At 43.9% G+C, this 16,211-nt stretch overlaps 1 protein-coding gene across 1 annotated transcript in view; it reads right to left on the bottom strand.

The window, feature by feature from the left end:
- The window catches only part of LOC106745281, a 36,909-nt gene that overhangs the window by 17,236 nt on the left and 3,462 nt on the right, over positions 1 to 16,211 (bottom strand). Inside the window, exon 3 of the mRNA XM_014620745.1 lies at positions 6,478 to 7,255. The gene's annotated coding sequence lies outside the window, so the exon portion shown is untranslated. The remainder of the gene's footprint in view (positions 1 to 6,477; positions 7,256 to 16,211) is intronic.

Below are 16,211 nucleotides of genomic sequence, written 5' to 3'. Positions count from 1 at the left end.
AATGCCTCGCTTAATTCGTTTCGTTTCGCGCTGATTCGACGGCGGGATGTTTCAGCCGACGCGTCGGTTCTCTCGACGTTTCCAAGTTCGCGACTTCACTTCGGGAAAGAGCACGGCTCGGTGTCGCTCAGGGCGACTTTGAGTTCCCGTATCTTTACGCTTCTACGACGTTCAAAGTTGTCGCGCTGAAGCCGGCGAATGGAACGCTATTCGTCGACCGGGAGTGGAACAAAGCAGTTGTTCTCGAGCACTATTGTTCGCATGGCGTCGACGTTACAACGACGACGACGACGGTGGCGGTGATGATGAAGGTAGAAACGCCTAGAAACTGTCGCGATGATGTTGACTGAGGGGGACGTTTTCTTACACCAAATAACGGACATCGATCTCGCGCGTAAACGCCGTGCGATATCGCGAGCGGTTTTGCGTCAGCAGCCGATACGAGACTTGCGCAGTAAAAAATTGTGCGTGTTAAATCTAACATTTCACACGTGAAACATATTTCACACGTCTCAAACGGTACACACAAATTTTTGTGCTAATTTGACACAAGGGTGAATATATTGTAAAGTAACATAAATATTGTATCAAAAATTAACACAAAATTAATATCTACAACACGTTAATCGACACTGAAGTACAAAATGTGTCATTTTAATACTTACAGATAACATGTCATTAAAGTTCAATCAAAGTATCTATTATCCATTACTTTCCACCATCTTTCCGATATTTATTTGATAAATCCGCGTCTGTAAGATGACTGATCTCCGATAAAAACTTTGACGATTCTTTGCCCCGAAATTATGAATTATCCCATCAATTATAAATGCGAGCCCACTGACATTCTCTTGGAGGGAATACCGACTCCAGGCGTCCGGCGAGTCCGCCATTAAAACGAAGTCGCGAGTTGCGACATACTACGCGCAGGGAGATTATCGAGAGAGAACTCGCGGGTAAAGGAGAGAAAAAGGAACGAAAGCTGCGAGAGAAAGAAAAAAGCCCGTGCGATGCCAACGACGACGCATCAATCGGCTCGGCGCGGCTCGCGCTCGCTCCGAATAGATTTACTTTGAGGCGGTCTCGCGTAACGAGCTCCGCTCTCTGCAAACTACTCTCTCCTACTACTACGTGGGGGTTAAATTTAAGTCAATTCGCATGAGGGTAAGAGTTTATGGAGCGAGAGCCAATTACACATTTGCGTGATGTCGCAAAGAGGATTCAATAACGAGCAAAACGGAAAAGAGGAAAGTCAGCATTCCCGTTTCGCGCGTTCCGACAAATCGCATTGTTCATTTCTCCCTCTCTCTCTCTCTCTCTCTGTCGTCCATCGTGTATCCATCGGGCTCAGCGTGCCGGAAATTTCAGCATTGGCGATCTTAAACGAGATTCGGCGGTGGGACAAGGCGCGATGAACCGGCGAGAAAGACAGACGGGTCGCGAGTTCACCTTTAGTAACCTTATCGATCGATGGGATTGTACGAGCTCAGCTTTTGAGAACCACCTCCAGTGTCTTTGCGCGGAGTCGCACCACGAAATGAGAGGTGAGATGATCGCCCCGGGGCGCAGAGAAAAGGGATCATCGCCGGCGGCATCGGCTTCGCTTCGCGACGCGACTCGACGGTGTCAGAAGCGACGGGAGATAGGGTGGATGAGCGCGAAAGGGTGAAGGCCAGAGCGAGGGTCCCGGCGACGACGAGGACGACGTTGCAGAGGCGCGCGGGATGCAACAGTAGCAGCAGCACGACACGCGCCGCCCTTCGTCGCCCTACGTCACACACGAGTATACACGGTATTTGACGTCACGTTTTATTCCGTGAACGCGATCGACGCGACCGCCGTCCACGATCTATAAATGACAACCCGCTAATGTTTCGCGGTACGCGGCGTATGAAAACCCATCGCGCAGCGGTGGTTTAATGGCGCCGTTACAGCTGATTACAGCGGCCAAATAGTCGCGAGCGAGCGGACAAGCGATCGCCCTCGTTACGACGAGAGAGAGAGAGAGAGAAAATCCTGCGGTTATCGGTTGTTATCGGCATCGCACCGACATCGCGTCGATATCACGTCGATATCGTTTCTCGACGCACCGCTGGATCACGGATGCCTTGTTTCGGTATTAACGCGCTTATTGCCACGGGGCTTACCGATGACCGACGCTAATATTGCCGCGTCTCGTTGATTTATTCACAAAACGTAACCAGTCGCGTGTAATGAATTAAATATGCGGCCGACAGGGAAATAAAGCGCGAGCTAACGAATATGCGAATCGCACTTGTTTACCGTGCGTCTGGTAATCCAAGCTTTCACTGAGCGTTCACAAATCACACTCATCAGGATTCTCACGGAGATCAGCGTAGAGATGAACGTGTCAACCCTTTATGCGGCAAGCGAAATTTTACTGTTTGTACGCCAAACGGCAGGGAAATAAAAATAGTTCGATTTCGATGAAAGTCAATCTCGAGGGTTTCTTGCTCGCTAATTTTCACCAATTTCGAGTTCAGATTCGTGATAAGCGACCTCGAATATTCCCGAGTATACCAAGTTTTATCCAAATCAGGTTACTTATTGCATTTCGGTCCGCTATATTGGATCTGACATTTGGAATTTCTGTATTTTGAGTTCAGATTCGCGATCAGTGGCTTGAAAAATAATATATCATTGGTAGTCAATATTGTATACTTCTAAATATATTTTTCGCCTCGCCCGCCATGACGAGCTTGCCGTTTTGGATCAAGTAAATGTTGCCCGTCATATGGCTTGCCGTGTAAAGGATTAAATCTGGCCTTGTCTGATTACAATCCGCACAGGAAAGTTCTCGGGAACTAATTGGGATCCAGTCCGATTTCCCAAAACAATGATGGATGGTAGTTGGGAAATCAACACAAGTCTGGTTAATCCTCCAATGGTAAGGTGGGGTCAGATTGACTCCAAGGCTTCGTTTATTTTATAGCGTGCATGCGTTGTTTCTCTTCTTAAGAAACGTTTCATGTTATTATTTACTTCTTTTATCCATTTTGCATACTGAGAAATGAACAAAACGGAGCATGCGGTCAGATAAAACTTCTTTTCCCAGATACATTGACAATTCACAAAACAATTATTAGAGAGTTAAAAGTGTAATATTTTAAACATATAATTCTAATTCACTCTGTATGAAACGCATTAAGTAGCTACACTTTATAAGAATATACGCACACACACACGCACACACACGTACGCGACGCGCACGTTAAGCTTAGCGACATTAAAGGAAAATGGCGTTTAACTTATGCTCGAATGGGTAGTTTGAACCACATATTAAGAAAAAGAAGCAGAAGAAACAGTAACATTACAAATATTACTCCGTTTATTAATTTCCTAATTTGATATTCAACCAAATTGACGCTCGACTTTAGCGCAGCAAATACCAATCAGCATCACGAAAAGAAGTTTCATTTTATATTTGGGATAAGAATGGGATTCCCCTCTAATTAGTATCGTAGTGGGATAACCTATTTTGAGATAATTTGGAGTATTTTAATCAGAATCTATACTGTACACGGGAAAATCTAGGAAATTTTCTATGCGAGAAGTTTCGGTTTATGAATGTCACGTACGTGGTCGTTTGGGAATTGGAAGGGCATATTTGAAATTTGCTAGTACGAGTACAGAGTATGATTCCACTCTCTAAATGTCTCGAAGTGAAATCTCACTCGAATTAGAGAGAGTTAGACGGACAGAATGGTCGGGATAAGAGCTCTTTAGTGAAAATCAATTGCTCCCTAAATTACTCGGAATGGAATCTCATCGGTCACAAGCGAAAACATTGTCACTCGTAATCACAGGGACGAATGTTTAAGCGAAATCCCGAGAGAGTGGATTCTTTTGATCGAGCGTATGTTTCAATTGATTCAATCGATTCGGACTAAATTTGTTCCTGTTATTAGGTGTGGAGTACATGAAAACTCACTCTTCAAAATTTCGGAAAATTTGAAAATGTACACTCGACGATACGGGACGGAGAGATAAAACTCACCTCTGTATGAGCGAAAAGTTACTCGAATTCGAGCGTCATTCGTACGCTGTCGCTTCACTTCTCGAGTGGGATATTGCTCGAAGAAATATCGTGGGAATCTCTCCGCTCGAGTCCGATCTGTGAATAGAAGACTGCCTATTCGAACGCAAATTTTCGAGAATAGTTCACATCATTCGGCCTCATCGTCTACTGAAAATCGTGGGGCTGAAAATTGTCCGTTTGTTCGTTCATTCGTTCGTCGCCAGCGCGGAACAACACGCCAGCGAAATAATTACATTCTCCGCGGGCGGGAACAAGAGAAATTCGAATTGAAATTCCTCTCGTTTTCTCGACAGTGCGGCGTGAAACGGTCCACAACACGCTTCCGTGGAGCAATGACGGAATAGCTATTAAAGACAATTCATTCAGCCTTCTTTCCTTCCTTCCTTCCAACCAGCGCGGCGTCGTTCCTTTCATCTCGTTAAACTCCCATTCTTTCCACAATGTGCGACGACCTCTCTCTCTCTCTCTCTCTCTCTGCACTTGACAGACATTTAGCGCTGAGTAATTAAGCGAAAAACGTGTCCTCGCCGCGACGTTGCGCAAGTGAGGCGCCTGCATCACCATTTGCGAGTGCCCATCGAGCGAGAAAGGAGAAAGAGGGAGAATAAAAGAGAGAAAAAGAGAAAGAGAGAGAGAGAGAGAGAAAACGATGGGTGCATGTCCCGGTAACGGTGGACGAGATAACTTTTCTCCCTCTTCTCTCACTGTCTCTTTCTCTCTCTTTCTCACTTCCCCGCGACTAATAAATCTCCACGGTCGGATCTTTCACGGGAATTAATCTCACCGAAGTTCCTCCGGGATCAAGTAGGTGAGGTATCTCGCTCTCCACCCACTGCGCACCGATAACGAGTCGCTTCCATTCTCTTATCGCGAATAAGGCTCGAGAATAACTCGCCTTCGAGAGCTTCATGAGGTCCCGCCTCCCCCCCTCTCCACCTTATCCGGAACAATGAGAACTCATCGAATTCGAATCGGAGAATGTGTCTCTCTCTTTCCTGGGTACGCGCACTGTGGCGTGCGGGGAGCATCAAAGCGTAAGGGTACGCGGCCACGGGACTTAATTAAATACTCGGGATGCCGGCTCGCAATGCGAATATTCCTCCCGGCCGTCGCGTCGTCCCGGCCGACGTGCTTAAGTCCCCCTTTTTTTTCGGAGAGAAACCGTCCTCTACCCGAGAGGGATTTGCGACGTAAACGAACGGTATGATTTTACTCTGTCGCGCGACCGTCGCCGCCGCCGTCGGCGCTGGTACGCGAATTCACGATGTTCGTTTTATCTCACGCGTGAGAATACGCACGGTCGAAGAATCGCGATTAAGCGGGCTGAATAAGGGCTGAATAAAGCAGGACGAAGATTTATATCCGAAGATTATACGCGCGCGACGTCCTGTTGCGGTAACATTTATTTCTCTTTCTCCCTCTATCTCTCCTTTTTCTCCGTCTCTTTTTATCCCTCTTTCTTTCTCTCTCTCTCTCTCTCTCTCTCTAAATGCCACATCTCGCGCATTCGGCATTTCGGCGCGTGTATGCGCGGAATCGCAATAAATTGTCGCTCATTTCTCCCGAATGTTTGCACATTCAGTGGGCGAGAATTCGCGCGTTTTTAACGTCAGTTAACCGCGGAATATAATTTGTTCATTAAGCGAATTACAAATGTTGTTACAGAGGGTCATTTAACAAACATGACATGTTTTTTTCGTCGCGAGCCTCCATCGTCGATATGCATTCGTGCGTTATCGCGGCGAGATATCTGTTTTGCGCGAACTGCGAATTGACCCGCGAACTTTGCACCGTTTACCTTTTCACCGTGTCAGGTGCTTCGTCGAAAGATAAACTCTCTTCCTCTCTCTCTCTGTCTTTGTTATCACTCGAAATGTTAACGGGTAATCCCCTTCGCATACGCGTAATGTAGGCGCCGCGCGAGATTACCATCAAGCTGAGCGGTTACCATTGCGCGCGCATTTAGTTTAGTCCCCAAACATTGTACAAATGTACAAACGCCTCGTTAATCCGCGCTCGGAACTCGCCGCGGAAGAGGCGAACCAGCCTCGAGGTCGGTCAGCAGCCCTCCTGCTCGTCCGACTGTGAGATCGAGAGAGCTTGCGCTTAAATCAACTCTCGCGCGTAATTCCACCGTGACGACTCGGCGGCCTCCATATGGTAATCAATCGGATTTAATCAGCGCGCAATTAGGCGCTAATTAACGCACGCGAGGCAGGCACGCCGCGCGAGTCCAGCTGACAGCGTGACGCTCGCGCGATGTGCGCGACGCAGCCTCGGAAGTTTCGGGGACTCGCGGCAAGATTCGCGGGACATTCGAAAGCCACAGGTGATCGGGGACGAAGCGTGCGTCCGTCCGTCCGCTCGTCGGTAAACAGCGCGACCCGAAGCGGAGCAAACAACGGGATCACACTTACCGGGGCTCGTTGTCGGCGGCACGACGACGCGTTGATCCCTCGGTTTGTTAACGCGGCCGCATCCGCGGCCCGACTGCCGCCGGCGGTCCGCTGACGATCCGCTGGCTGGTCCGATCGCACACACCACCTTCGACGCGGCCGATCGGTTGTTCCCGGTGTAACGACCTTCCGCCCGTTGCACCTCTCTGCGCGCCAGGGTGAAAGCGCCAGGTGTTCTTACATGCTCGACCGTCCGAGCTTAGCCGCGGCGGCCGATGCTACGAGATCGCCGATCGATCGTCCCGGTATCGAGGATGTGCCGACGCGTCTCCGCGGCGGGGTGAGAAGGAGCGAATGACGACGACGACGAGCGGGGGTTCCTGTCGCGACGGTGGTCAGAGCGGCACTACGAGCCTCGAGAACGACCCGGCGCCCCTCTCGCCATCGACCCGGTTGCGCCCGACCAATCCACGCGTGCACCTTCCTCTCGTTTAAGTACATTCCGCTGGATCCGGAGGGTGGCCCGACTCGTCAAGGGGTGGCGGACTGCGGATGGCAGAAGCTCGACGGGGGTGGCGGCGGCGGTGGTAACGACGGCGGAGGCGGCGGCGGTGGCGACGGCGGCGGAGAGAGACCGTTTCACGTGTTGCTTCGGTGTAAACACTGACACCTCGTAGCATAATTTAACGACGTCAGCCGGCTGGGACGTTTATCCGTGGAAAGTTGATTGCACGGCCGACGCGACCAGACGACAAAGCCGTCCCCCTTCGTTCCCCGGAACGGTCGTCCGTTAATGCGCCTGCAATGAGATACGTGTTTTAATGCGTTTCGAAGAATTATGTGTGCAGTTGAGGTGAAGTGGGGGTGAGAGGGGGAGTTCTCTTCACTCAGGGCTTTCACTTCAGTCTCTCTCTCCTCGAGGGAGAGCGACGCGAAAATGTGACTCGAGCGGAAGTTCTTATGCTCGCAGCGTGTGTCGTCTCGGGACGCGACATCGAGCGCCGGTCGCGTTGTGTTCTTTTTTTTTTTTCCGAGGAGGAAGTTCTCGCGAGATCCCGCCCGGCATCGGGAAAATTAATCACCGAGTGACGGGAGTGCGATCGATCCAGCCAGGAAATATCCAACGGGGTGCACCGAATTCTGCATGTTTCATTTAACGTAGTACAAACGACGAGCGCTCGTTGCTGCAATACAAACAACGTCGGTTGAAGCCGAGCACTTCACACGATTGTTAGGTCGTCGTAGTTGCGCCAAGTGAGACTAATTCAACATGACCACAGTAGCCGGAGAAATACCAAAGCGCTATCTCATCGGGCGCACACGTGGCGACTGTTACGAACTCCGATAAATTCTCCCTCGCGAGTTGAATTTACACGGTGAAAAATTTCGCGTCCGAATATCCAAAAATTTTGTCTCGTGTTACCAACTTTTGATTATCATTTCAATGTAAAATTAACATACGGCTTATTACGTACGTAATTTACCGTGATGCTTTCGTGCATTATATTTACGTCAATTCAGTAACTTAATATTTTTGATGGATCATTTTAAAATGAAATATTATTTCGAGTTCTTTCAACACAATTGCTCAGTTAATTGGACATATTGCGTTTGTTATCTCAATATTTTGTATTAAATCGATATTCAACATGTATAAATGTTAGGATGACTTATTTTATATTTCAGTGTTAATTAAAATAACATTAATTTTACTGAGTATTATTGGTGACTTATGTTATATATTATAAAAATTACAGAAAAGTTGTGTTAATTTTATCCGTAATAATAGTAATCTTAAAATTTAGGCAATACGAAATACACGTGTGGCTAGAGCATAGCAGTGGTGTAATATGTACGACAGAGGACTCAAGATCCAAAATTTCCGAATTCGAGTCTCACCAGTGATAAGCATATTTTTTAAACACGATATTAATTGGATCAAATGGCACATAATTGAGAAGATTTCAAACGTAGTCATTGACGATATCTTAAAAGCGCGATTCAAAAAATAATAAATACATTTTTTTTAGCATGAAACGTTTGTTACATCTGACATTATAAATATGTCAATTTAACACAAAATTCTTCGCTACATAAGTCGAAATGAATTTTAAAATAAGCTTTGACACAGGAAATAATTAAAATGATTAAGATCAAATATTACCGTTACGAATAATTTAACTCAAAATAATTAATACCATGTGTTGGAAGAAAATGTGTTAGCGTTAAATCATCAATCATTTTCAATTTGTGAGCAAGTAACACGCGACGAATGAATTATTTCGATTTAAAATTTAAAGCGAACTTTCCGGGACATGTGAAAAATGTAAAAATTAACATTTTATCTTTTATCGCGTAACAATCAGCACCGTGTGTGCCCGTGTGTGAACACGTTCAGAAGTCATCGCTAAGTCGCTGCGAAATGAATTCTGAAAATAACCAAGTGTATTGAGTCACTTCCATCCGACAGCGGCGCAGGTGAGACGCGCCCGAGAAATCCGTAATCGTTATACGAAAGCAAGTGAAAGAGGAAAAGAAAAGTACGAAGGACGCATGTACGAATCGGGACGGAAAGGCGTCGATATCATTTTCTCCGAGAAACACCGAGCGCACGGCTACGAGAGGGCGGTTCTCGGCTAAAATGATCGAAAACGTTCGCGGAGATCGTCGTAAAAACGCGGTCCGGGTGGACAAAAGCTCGCCATTTATTTACACGATTCTCCGCGGAACGACTCGACGCGTGCTTTTTATCGCGGTCATAGAATTCCCCGCGCGATGTTTATTGCTGGCGACGTGGCCGGCGACGATCGAAACTTGAGGCGATTGTCGAGCGACAACACAACGGCCGCACAATCGGCTGCGCAACCGACGATGGAAGTAGGAAAGAGGCGGCGCGTCCAACGACGAAGTCGGACGGAAAGAGAGAGAGCGTGCGCTTGAGAGGGGAACGGTAATATCGCGTTAGGTAGATTTGCGAGGGCTTAAGCCGTATTAAAGCGAGTTTGAAATGCCCGGCTGCGAGCCGCAGTCGTTTATTGCATCTTGTCGCGATTAATAGTAACGCGCATTATATACGGGATGACGGATGTCAACGGCTTTACTGTGAAGGAGGCTTATATGATGCTACGGTATTACGTGTGCCACTAAAGTCACACGTGAACGCGAGGCTTATTAAAGCGAGAGAGGGTGTCGTTTTCGAGTGTGTTGTAATTATCGTGACATGGGTCGGTATTCACAGGCCGATCTTATATTCGGGATCGTCTTAAGTTCGCCTCGGGAAGTGAAGCTTAACTCGTGACGCCATTACCGTTATAAAAGTCGTTTCCTCTCAGCAACGACCCGATGTAACGGCGGTATTTCTTTTTTTTATTGGACGCTAATGATAACGCAATTACATTTCCGACCCACGGTAATAAATATAATCGTTAATTCGCGAATGTTGGGAAATACGTATAGAGAAAGTGCGGGTAATACGGAATGGTCGGCTAACATGGAATACCATGATTTCTCTAGCCTGTTAAGTGTCGCAATATAACGGATAGCGGTGGAATTATTAGCTGCTCGATTTCTAACTTAATCTATGAAAGTGGCAGTCCAATACAAGTATACAAGATATAGCTTTAATGTAGTCTATTCTGCAAGTGTCATGTGACGTACATTTTCATTATATACGATAAAAAGGTAAAAACGGCGACGTCGGGTATTACGGAATAATCCATATTACCCGTCGCTTTTTGTAAATATCGTATATTTTATATTCTATTGTTTCTTTCTTTCAGGATGCCAAAGAAGCATGTAGCTGACGTCGTTAAAAAATGTAAATAGTGGAATGGAACTAATATAATGCTACAAACATTTATAAGATATTGTAACATTATTATAACACAGAAAGTATAAAAATATAAATTTACAATAAATGATAATATAATAAATATATAACATAGTAATTATTATAGACTATTTAATCATTAATATTCGTCGAAATACGAGAAAAGTTATTTTTCTGCAAGGTAAATGAGACATTATGTTTTACACGACCTATTCCACGTATTAATCTTTCAAAATCTACCTTTAAAAAAGTTGATACATTAAACTTACTATAAAAGGATATAAGAAATCCGTTAGGAAGGTGTTATAAAAAACACTTGGCATTACAACTCAGTGAAAGCTAATTTCAATTATTTTTAAGTTTTCGATTTATCTCGAAAAATATATATCTTAGAGTATTCCATAATACCTGCACTTCCTCTGTCGGAATCTGTAACGGCTCGTTACTCCTTAATAACGAAATACCTTTCAATATGAGTAACGATAAAGAGTTACTTTGGAAGAAGTAGCTCTGCCAACCGTGCTTTCAGGTTCGACTTAGGACGTCGTAAAGATCATTTCATTGGCGACATCGTGAGATGAATTCACGACGGATGCAAGATCGGACCGTGAATACACCGGCCATTGAATCGCGAGACGATCCGAAATAGTGACGATCGCGATTCGCTTCTCTCGTTTCGTCCTTTCATCTTTTCAAGCGCGACGAAGTATCGTCGCGTTCGCGCGTAAGCACGTACGCGCGCTACCCCGGGTATTTCCTTTCGATTTAATAAATAACAAGGTGAAACGCGCGACGCGGACCGTCGGTGTCGTAAACAATTTTCGCCCACTGCGAGAGTTACGTTCGCTGCGAGACGACTCGTAAAATGATATTAGAGTTACAAACTTATCGTCCGACATTTCTCTTCGGTGCTTTTTTTCCACGTAGCATGAAACCGAGTCTGCCTCTTCTTCTTCTTCTTCTTCTTTCGTCGGGGAAAGTTATGGGTCTTTCTGTGCGATTCGTCTCGGTCAGTTCTCGCCGGGATATATCAAAACATAACTGCGAATGCGATCTGCCGACCAAACACCGAGAAAAGATTCATGTGAATCTGTCCTCTCTTTCTCTCTTCGTATGACTTTTTTTTTCCTTTGGCTCCTCTGTGTGATTATTTCATAACCACTTAACAATATTAATATTGTCGTTCGCATCGTTACGCGGATATATCACGTAACAGCTGCGCAACGATAGAGATATTGATTACATTTATGCGGCAACGTTAATCCGGTTCGATAACAACCACAGTTAGCGAACACTTGCTTCCGACTGGTATATTCTTTTAGATCTAAAAATATATATTACAATTATAATTGATTATTTATAAATGCAAAAGCTCACTAACTACAGTTATTATTAAATTAGATTAACGTTACCGTAGAACGAGGTTCGTTATCGTTATAAATTACGGAATAACAGAAATAACAGGAATAACAGAATAAGAGCGACTTTCACCGGTCACTGATCAAGCTAATCGACGAATAACCAGCAGAATTATCGACACCATCAAGTTCCAGCTGCGTAATTTGTCGACAATAACCGAAAAATTCACGTTCTTTTATTTTAACGGCAGATGATAAGCGATGCTTGACTGATAACGCTTTTAAATCGTCGATTGGATTAATCAGAGTTTGATGAAAAATGTCACTTCAAGCACGTATGTTCATGTGGAGAGAGTCTTTCGAAGTCGAGAGTACGTAAACGAGAAGAATATCACGTTTGCGCCACCAGTGTTTATTTAGAGGACTCTCTTTACAGACCACCTCGTATTTCTTGTACAATTATTTTTGGACACAGAAAAAAATGTTATTGCTATCGTCGCACATATATGACATTGATAACAAAAAAAAGTTAAAATAAAAAAGTTAAGATAAAAAAAAAGTTAAATTCCTCATGTCGTAATATATAACCGAAATAATTTCATAAAAACGTAAAGAAACGAAGAGGGATAAAATAGCTGCGCAGCGATACTCAACGGTAACGATATTGTCGTTAAAAAGGGATACAGAGTAAGTTTGCTGTTGGACAATCTGAATCAAAATTTGATTTTGACTTTAAAGCTCTTTTAAGTCTGTGCCTAGTTAGACGACCTATAGACTAATAAAAATTCATTCTGACGACACGCTTTTTAACTTCTCTCTCGAACTATTAATTCTGTAGATTGAATTTTAATGCTGCAACAATCTATTCTGACGCTAAAACAACGAAAACGGAAACTTAAGATATCATCAGGATCAAAGTAAGAGTTATATTACATTACTAGAATTAAAAATGAACCAATTTCGTTATCTTAGCTCCTACTATGTCGTGGAATTAGAGACTTAAATTATAGAACCAAAGTTTCGAATCGGGAAATTTCGTCATCGGTGTTCGAGTGTGCCTCGTTTTCGTTGCACGTGTCCGATCGCGATACATGACGGTGCGCCAGTAGGATTACGCTCTCGTGCCAAATCCGTTTGATATTAAGCTCGTATGTACGTCGACCGTGTGTCCGACGACGTGGGAGTGTCATCGACGTTTGTAAAGCGTTGTTGACATTCTCGGTGGAAACATGAAAATTTCATATTTCGCAGCGGTCAGACACGACGGAGGCGGCCCGCATATTCGTATCGCGTTATGCATTATATTACATATTGGTTATTATCATACTTTCGTATTCGTTTTGTTACAAGTCTTCGTTCTCCTCTACATAACGTTCATGTCGACTCGCGATGCTCGTTCATACCCTCTCCCTCTTTCGCGAACGAGAGAGAGAGAGAGAGAAGTCCGTTCGCCTGGTAAAAGTCATAACAGTCGCTGTCTGGGAAACCTGAAATCGATTCCCCTGCGGGTATTCACCCCTGCAACGTGCAGGTGCAATAGACTGTAGTGGATTTACCATCTGGAATTATTGGACGCGCTTTCTCGAAGAATGCGCTCGCGTTTCGCGTGCTCAGCGGAATAGCGCAACAACAATATTCATCCTCTCTAATTATTGCATAGCGCGGAATTATCGCCAATTATTATGTAATTACGATTAAAGATTCATTCACGTTTCATTGCGATTCATGTCGGCCGCATTATCGCGTCTTGCCATGTCGTATTTCCAGCGGAAAATTAGCGGACCCCGCCCGCTATAATTACAGTAAAATAAATTCTCATACACAGAGGACAACGAGGAAGCTCTCGGTTGGTCTCGGAAAGGTAATATCGCGAGCTAGGAATTACGGTCATTTTCAGGACGTTGTATTAATCTCGTAATTCGACGGTCGGGTGTATCGCGCAAGGCACATTGTGGATATTGTTTCGCCCGAAAAAAGAGGGAAAGAGAATCGGCCGCCGTGTCGGCCGCTCTTGTCACGTCGTATCCGAGAACTCACAGGGATCGATATCGCGGAAAGCTCCGACCGTCCCATGTGGAATTTGAAGGATCGCTCATCATGCGCGAGTGTGTGCGCGTGTGTTACGAAAATGTGACGTTATTTCTTCGTCTGGTATCGCGCACTTCGCGATATGGGAATTCATAAACGATGCTATCAGTGGGAACAGGCATTCTTGTCGATTACGTTTGGTGGTTTGACGGCTAATGTATAGTAACACTCGTACAAAGAGAAACAGGTTTATTCCGAATTTAGTATACTCGTTTGACTTGTTTAATATAAACAACATAATTTGTAATACCAAATATCATTTTGCTTGAATGAAAATGTTGTTTCACTAAAGAAAAACATGTTTGATAAAAAAAACAATATTATTCAGATGAAATAATATTTCAATAGAAGAAATTTATTTCATTATATATTAAATATTGTTCCACTAAAGAAATTCTTTCGTATTTTTTAACGTAGTGTTATTTTTTCCAAGTAATTTATTGCTTACGACAACCACCGTAATGTTTGGATGAAAATACAAAAGATATGTTATTTGACGTAAAGATATTCATTGTTCGAGAAACCAAACAATTCTGCTTGTTGGACTAAACATTCGTTTGTTTGCTCCATACCAAAAGATAAGTTTGTTTCAATTAAAGAAACTTTATTCCAAAGAAATCTTTTTCTCTATGCACAGAAATTTTCCTTGACTTTCCCAAACACACCATAGATTTCGATCAGAATACCTAAGGTAAGTTCCCAAAAAAGATGATCCCACTACGATATTAATAGGGAATTCGGTCCTGATCCCAAAAATATGGGACGAAGCTTCTCTTTCACGATGCTAATTGGCTGCGGCTTGCGCCGCGTGCGATCGTCATCGCCAGAGTCGAGTGACAGTTTAATTGGATATATCAGATTAAAAGGTTAATAAATTAGGTTATATTTTTAATGTGTTTAAACTTAATAGCACGTGTGTATCTAAAGTATAAATATTTAAAGCATTTTGTACATTTTGTCCAATCGTAGTATAAAATGGAAAGCAGAAAAAATCTCTGGGCAAACGTTGGAAGTGACGAATATACAAAGAAAAAGGTTCCTTAGGAATTAGTACACGTGTTTGTTTAACTTGGTTTGTTTAATACACTGAAAAAAAGATTTCTTTGAATTTAATAAATTTTATTGCATCCGAACAAATTTCATCGTTGGCATGCTCCAAAGAAACTAATGTTTCGATTAATAAATACGATTGTTAGACTTTTCAACGAATATGTAACTTTATCTTAAATAAAAAATTTGTTTGAAGCAAAAAATACTCTTCTTATAAAGAAATTATTCGTTTCATTTTACATATTTATTGTAAACAAATTATATTTTATTCGGTTGAAAGATATTATTCTAAATAATAGTTTTCTCGAATGAGACAATAAAATTTTCACTCAAACAAATAATATTTCGTATATGTTGTTTCTATGAATTTTAGTCAAATAAATAGAAATACTATATCTAAAGAAACCTTTCTCTCTGTGTAATTCAATGAAAACGCGCATGTACATGTATGTGTGTGTGTACATGTATGTGTGCGCGTGCTCGTTATCGTTGCTGAAACGAATCAAGTTTCCAGTTACATCGATCTCGAAAAAGAGCCAAAAATCAACCCAAAAATCAACGGTATGTAGAACAACGTTTCTCGCGTTGGGCGCGCCGCAAGGTAACTTTGCAAGTGCGAGATGTTATACAATCGCCGCCGGCACTTTAGATACGATGTCATCGGCATGCATCAAGTTAGCCGAGCACTAACGCGATGTTCCATCGACGCTTCCGATTAAGAATTTCGCCGCAGCGACATGCCGCAAGGCCGCAGAACGCTGGTTTCACGGTAGATTGGATATTGTTGCACACGTGTAACTGCAATTTCCGGAATAATTGGCGCATATTTTGCAGCATTACGACGTCGATCAATTCCTGAAACGAGTTACGCGCCCAGCTGCACGTTGTTCGCCCAATCGCTCGCGAATTAATTCGAATCGAAGGTTCGAAGGGAAAGGACGGTTTCTCTCGAGTGTTGCGAGAGAACGTGGCTGCGATATACTTTACTTTCTTATCGCTTCTTTCCACGCCAGATGTCACTACCTTGCACTCGCGATGACAAGACGCGGCTGCAGCGTGGTGCACGTGTCCCACGATTCAAAATGATATTCAAAAACGGTTGCGCGATGATTAAACTAACAATTAGAAAATGCTTTTCTCCGTCGAGTTAAATATTTATTCGGATCGTGTATGACACAATCCTCCCTTTCCCGACGAAGAGGTGCACGCTGTCGATGCTCTTTGCGCGTCTTCATGTTTTACAACGGGAAAATCGTCCCTAAATTCCTCGCCGAACGTACAAAAGAAAAGAGATTCAAAGGCCGTAACGTTCCATTCCGCACGCACGCACACACACAGACGTATCGCGCTCGGACGCCGAAAGTTTCGCAGCATCCGAGGAGCTGTCGAGTGTCCGCGCGGATGCCGAGTCTTTATCGATCGATAGCGAC

This window comes from Dinoponera quadriceps, unplaced genomic scaffold, assembly GCF_001313825.1.
Source record: "Dinoponera quadriceps isolate SergipeBrazil2010 unplaced genomic scaffold, ASM131382v1 scaffold1527, whole genome shotgun sequence".
Taxonomy (NCBI): Eukaryota; Metazoa; Arthropoda; class Insecta; order Hymenoptera; family Formicidae; genus Dinoponera; species Dinoponera quadriceps.
This window is presented reverse-complemented; position numbering and strand designations above follow the sequence as displayed.